Raw genomic sequence first — 6,305 nt, 5'->3', positions numbered from 1 at the left:
CAACAAGTGGGACACAATCACGAAGTGGAACGACATTTATTGGATATTTCAAACTTTTTTAACAAATCAAAAACTGAAAAATTGGGCGTGCAAAATTATTCAGCCCCCTTAAGTAAATACTTTGTAGCGCCACCTTTTGCTGCGATTACAGCTGTAAGTCGCTTGGGGTATGTCTCTATCAGTTTTGCACATCGAGAGACTGACATTTTTTCCCATTCCTCCTTGCAAAACAGCTCGAGCTCAGTGAGGTTGGATGGAGAGCATTTGTGAACAGCAGTTTTCAGTTCTTTCCACAGATTCCCGATTTGATTCAGGTCTGGACTTTGACTTGGCCATTCTAACACCTGGATATGTTTATTTTTGAACCATTCCATTGTAGATTTTGCTTTATGTTTTGGATCATTGTCTTGTTGGAAGACAAATCTCCGTCCCAGTCTCAGGTCTTTTGCAGACTCCATCAGGTTTTCTTCCAGAATGGTCCTGTATTTGGCTCCATCCATCTTCCCATCAATTTTAACCATTTTCCCTGTCCCTGCTGAAGAAAACCAGGCCCACACCATGATGCTGTCACCACCATGTTTGACAGTGGGGATGGTGTGTTCAGGGTGATGAGCTGTGTTGCTTTTACGCCAAACATAACGTCTTGCATTGTTGCCAAAAAGTTCAATTTAGGTTTCATCTGACCAGAGTACCTTCTTCCACATGTTTGGTGTGTCTCCCAGGTGGCTTGTGGCAAACTTTAAACAACACTTTTTATGGATATCTTTAAGAAATGGCTTTCTTCTTGCCACTCTTCCATAAAGGCCAGATTTGTGCAATATACGACTGATTGTTGTCCTATGGACAGAGTCTCCCACCTCAGCTGTAGATCTCTGCAGTTCATCCAGAGTGATCATGGGCCTCTTGGCTGCATCTCTGATCAGTCTTCTCCTTGTATGAGCTGAAAGTTTAGAGGGACGGCCAGGTCTTGGTAGATTTGCAGTGGTCTGATATTCCTTCCATTTCAATATTATCGCTTGCACAGTGCTCCTTGGGATGTTTAAAGCTTGGGAAATCTTTTTGTATCCAAATCCGGCTTTAAACTTCTTCACAACAGTATCTCGGACCTGCCTGGTGTGTTCCTTGTTCTTCATGATGCTCTCTGCGCTTTTAATGGACCTCTGAGACTATCACAGTGCAGGTGCATTTATACGAAGACTTGATTACACACAGGTGGATTGTATTTATCATCATTAGTCATTTAGGTCAACATTGGATCATTCAGAGATCCTCACTGAACTTCTTTTTTGTTAGAATGGCCAAGTCAAAGTCCAGACCTGAATCAAATCGGGAATCTGTGGAAAGAACTGAAAACTGCTGTTCACAAATGCTCTCCATCCAACCTCACTGAGCTCGAGCTGTTTTGCAAGGAGGAATGGGAAAAAATGTCAGTCTCTCGATGTGCAAAACTGATAGAGACATACCCCAAGCGACTTACAGCTGTAATCGCAGCAAAAGGTGGCGCTACAAAGTATTTACTTAAGGGGGCTGAATAATTTTGCACGCCAAATTTTTCAGTTTTTGATTTGTTAAAAAAGTTTGAAGTATCCAATAAATGTCGTTCCACTTCGTGATTGTGTCCCACTTGTTGTTGATTCTTCACAAAAAAATACAGTTTTATATCTTTATGTTTGAAGCCAGAAATGTGGCAAAAGGTCGCAAAGTTCAAGGGGGCCGAATACTTTCGCAATGCACTGTATTTCTTAAACTAACCACATTGTATTTGGGACAAATCATTCACTAAACCTTAAACCTCAACTAAATATTGTAATGAATAATGTGGAAATTGAGCAAGTTGAGGAGACTAAACTGCTTGCTGTGACCCTTGTAAACTGTCATGGTCAAAACATATTGATGCAAAGGTAGCTAAGGATTAGGTCTGTCAATAATAAAGTACTACTCTGATTTCTTGATATCGCTATCAACGCAACAAGTCCTATAGGCCCTAGTTTTGTTGCACCTGAACTACTATTCAGTCATATTGTCGTGTCACTTTTTTTTGGTGTGCCAGGACCATTTCAACATTTTCAGACCACTAAACAACTATTGATTTAGAAGCACAGAGTTACTGCAAGTCGCAAAGGAAACAGGAGTTGCCTCCACTATTTTAGCACCATTTCATATTCAGTAGTTCAACATCAACAAATCACCTCTGCTTAGTCTAATACAGTGACAACTAAAAGATACCAAAAACTATTTAGTCCAATGATCGTAAGATAAATATGATGTGGCTGCGGTTCGGATTTCTGTGTGTGTGTGTTGGTGTGTGTGTGTGGGGGGGGGGGAATTCGTTCCTGCAAGTAGAAAAATATGTTGAAACTCCAATGCCATCCTCCTCTCTTTCACGCTGACAAAACGGTTTATCGCTCTGTCATACAGTACAAGCTTTTATTTTTTGTTGTCCTAGGCTACCTGGCTAAATGCTTGCTCGCTATCCTAACTTCCATTCATGGGCAATGTTAGCTAGTTAACATTAGCTTTCTACCTCTAGCTACATATCGAACTTCTATCCTCTCAGGCCAGGGGCACAACAATGTATTTTCTCCTGGTAAGTGTGTGCTTTAGTATTGTTTTCTTTCCTTATAGCAAAGTAGAGTGTAGGTAAGGGATAAATCCTGATGTTCTGTATGTTACCTTGAAAAATTAACAGACCTATACTTGACTTCTTTACTGTACACTACTGTGCTCTACTGTATTGTACTGTACTCTACTCCACTGTACTATACTCTTTTTTACTGTACTTTAATGTACTGTACGCTGCTGTCCTCTACTGTGCTGTCCAAACTTGTGAAAATATGTCCATGATTAGGCCAAATCTAGGCTGGCCTGGACCAGAAAAAATCTGAACCAATTATAGATGTCTATATTTGGGACAAATATAGGTCAGTCCGGACCGGACATCTGTGGACGTTGAAATCAAGGCCGGTCGAGACCAAACCTGACGTCTATAATTGGACCAAATCAAGGCCGGTCCGGACGTCTATGATTGGTTCAGATTTGGTCTGGACAGGACCAAAAATCTACGTCCGTGGACATTGAAATCAAGGCCAGTCTGGACCACACCAAAAAAAAACAAAAAAAAAACATGGCCGGTCCGTCGGCCCGTGCTTAGTGGGCAGAGGCATGTGAACACACAAAGTGATCACTGGATAGGTTGAGAGGAATAATCAACGACCATTTGAAGAAAAAAAATAGCAGGGAATTGTAACAGGTCTCTCACCTGTTCTTTCTCTCTCTGTCTCTAGGTTGAAGCTGTTGCATCTCTACATCTGTGCCTACATAGAGAGAGATCAGAGACATCTACCCCACTGTTAGACTACCCACTGACTTAACACCCATACGGGGTGGGTGGGTGTACATGCATGTGTGCAATAAAAAAATGCTGGGTTGTTTGGTTGACAACCCAGCATTGTTGGGTTGCAGGCGTTGGGTCACTTAGTTGGGTTGTTTTCTTTAAAAATAACTATGTTGGGTTGCTGATTCTGGGTTATTGGTGCTGGGTTATTGAGATATGACCCAGATCAGAAGACTGGAGGTGTAGTTTATTAGGGGCGTGGCTTTCAGATAGTTATTTTTTGCCACCCATAAGAGGAAATGTAATTCCTGTTAATTTAATCTGTAGATATGTGTGATTTAAATAAGTGGGAAGAGTCTCCAGCACAACAATGTGTTAAGCAGTGGCATGTATTCATGGGTGCCAAGGGAAGCCAGACTTCCCCAAAACTTTTACCAAGATAAAAATACAAAAACAATTCATCTTTCATCTCTGTGCTTTATAATTTTCCTTCAATTAGCAAGAGGCTGAATGTATCTCACCAGAGAAAGCCTCCGAGAGATCGAAACAGGGACCCTCTGTCTCTCTATGTGTAGGCCATCTATCTGATGCTGTCTGGTCCAAACGAGTATGATGTTGTTGCCGCCCGTAGCATTGAATGGAATGCAAGGGAATCCAGCCAGCCATTTGGCCTCCCTTGATGGAAAAAAAAGTATAAAACAATGAGTCAAGTGTTGAGCTAAACTGAGCGAGCTCAATTGTGAACGGTCCTGGCGCACCAAAAAAAGTGTTAAGGGAAGCCAGCTTGGATTTAGGGTCAAATCACATTGAGAGCAAACATCAATGACAGAAACAACTTGAATCTCATTGTGTTCTTGTCCTCCGGTGACTAGCTAGCTAGCTAAAGTTGTCCCTTTCCTAAATTAGCCACGGATGGAGATAGGGATTTGGACTTCTGGTTTTACTTAATTCTCCGACCTGATTATAACAGCAATTCTGATCCAACCATTAATTAATACATTGTTGGCATACCGAGTGGCGCAGTGGTCTAAGGCACTGCATCGCAGTGCTTGAGGCGTCACTACAGACCCGGGATCAATCCCAGACTCTGTCACTGGCCAGCCGTGACCAGAAGACCTATGAGGTGGTCTGGCCCAGCGTTGTCCGGGTTAGGTTAGGGGAGGGTTTGTCCGGCCGGGATTTCCTTGTCCTATCGCGCTCTTGTGTCGGGCCGGCGCCTGCAAGCTGACTTCGGACGCTAGATGGTTTCCTCTGACACATTGGTGCGGCTGGCTTCTGGGTTAAGCGAGCAGTTCGGCATGACAGGGTCGTTTTTCGGAGGACATATGGCTCTCTCAAGTCCATAGGGGAAATGCAATGATGGGACAAGACTGTAACTGCCAATTGGATATCACATAAAAGTACAAAAAGTACAAAAACTATCATACATTGTTGTGCCCCTGGCCTGAGAGGATGGAAGTTCAATATGTAGCTAGATGTGGAACTCTAATGTTAACTAGCTAACATTGCTCATGAATGGAAGTTAGGCTAGAGAGCAAGCATTTAGCCAGGTAGTCTAGGACAACAAAAAATAAAAGCAATAGACCGTTTCGTCAACATGAAAGAGTTTCTCTACAAGTAGAGTGAGTCGACATATTTTTCTACTTGCAGGAACTCACACACACACAAACATGCACTAGGAAATCCGAACCGCAGCCACATCATATTTAGCTCACAATGATTGGACTAAATTGTTTTTGGTATCTTTTAGTTGTCACTGTATTGGACTAAGCAGAGGTGATTTGAAGATGTTGAAATGTTGAAGATGAAATGGTGCTGGAATAGTGGAGGCAGCTCTTGTATCCTTTGCGACTTGCAGTAACTCTGTGCTTCTAAATCAATAGTTGTTTAGTGGCCTGAAAATGTCGGCAAAACATTAACTTGCCAGACCATGCTGTCTGTTCCAATATGCTTTGTTGACTAAACCGGACAGAGGTTGCTATTCGGTTTTGTAATAAAACAAAGGTCTGGTTGAATTTATTCTGCCACTGTGTCTTCTTATTGTCTATGGCTTTAGGCCTGTATATCAGGGTCGAAAGGCATGTGAATTAACGGGTTATAGAGCAAACAACACAATTATCACAACACATAGGTTGTAATATGGGCTTTTTTTCAGGCTGCTGCATAAAAGATTAATATGCAAGGGAGATATGTATACTCTAGCTAAGAAAGCAATATTAAGTGTATGTTGTGTAGTAAGCTGTTAGTAGCCCATGTGCCTCACCGTAATAATTTGGTCTATTTTCACCAACGCGGTATTGTAAACACATTGTTCGTTGCCTGGTTTGTGCTTGTTTGCAAACTTTTTTTGTACAGCTTTGACAGTGGTACTGATAGTAGTGGTGGCACTTGGCTTGCACGTGCAAATTTAGCACACACAATATTCTATAATATAATTATGTTATTTGACGTGTTAAATTAAAAGCTTATTTAACGCATCAAATAGTGTTATATGACGTATATCTTTTTTGACACGCAAAGACTCAAACTGCGTTCAATGTGCCCCACCCTAATAATTAGTCTATTTTCACCTCTTAATTTTGCCTACTGTTCTAACTTGGTAGTGCACATGTAGCCTATAACCTGTTTTAGAGAAATGGAATCATTGAATATTGTAAGAGCTTTCATTGTCTGTTTATAGTCCCCCTTTATTTATCCTACGGCTCTGACTTTGTGTACAGGGAGAATACTGTAAGAACGGCCCATGTTCTGTATTCAGTCGCTGTACATTTCAAAAGTGCTGAACAAATAGTTATATTGACGACGTCCGTCTTCGTCGCTCATTAATGTCTTAATCGAAATTACGGATTGCCTCTTATCCGCTTGTGCCATAGTGTGTACATCTCAATTATCAGTAGAAACCACATTTGTTTAAGCAAGTCAACCATATCAGCTATGTTTTTTTTAAAGGCAGTAAATGAGGCTGAATGAA

This window comes from Oncorhynchus mykiss, chromosome 11 (genome assembly GCF_057628025.1).
Source record: "Oncorhynchus mykiss isolate SJ-2025 chromosome 11, ASM5762802v1, whole genome shotgun sequence".
In the NCBI taxonomy this organism is placed as follows: domain Eukaryota; kingdom Metazoa; phylum Chordata; class Actinopteri; order Salmoniformes; family Salmonidae; genus Oncorhynchus; species Oncorhynchus mykiss.
This window is presented reverse-complemented; position numbering follows the sequence as displayed.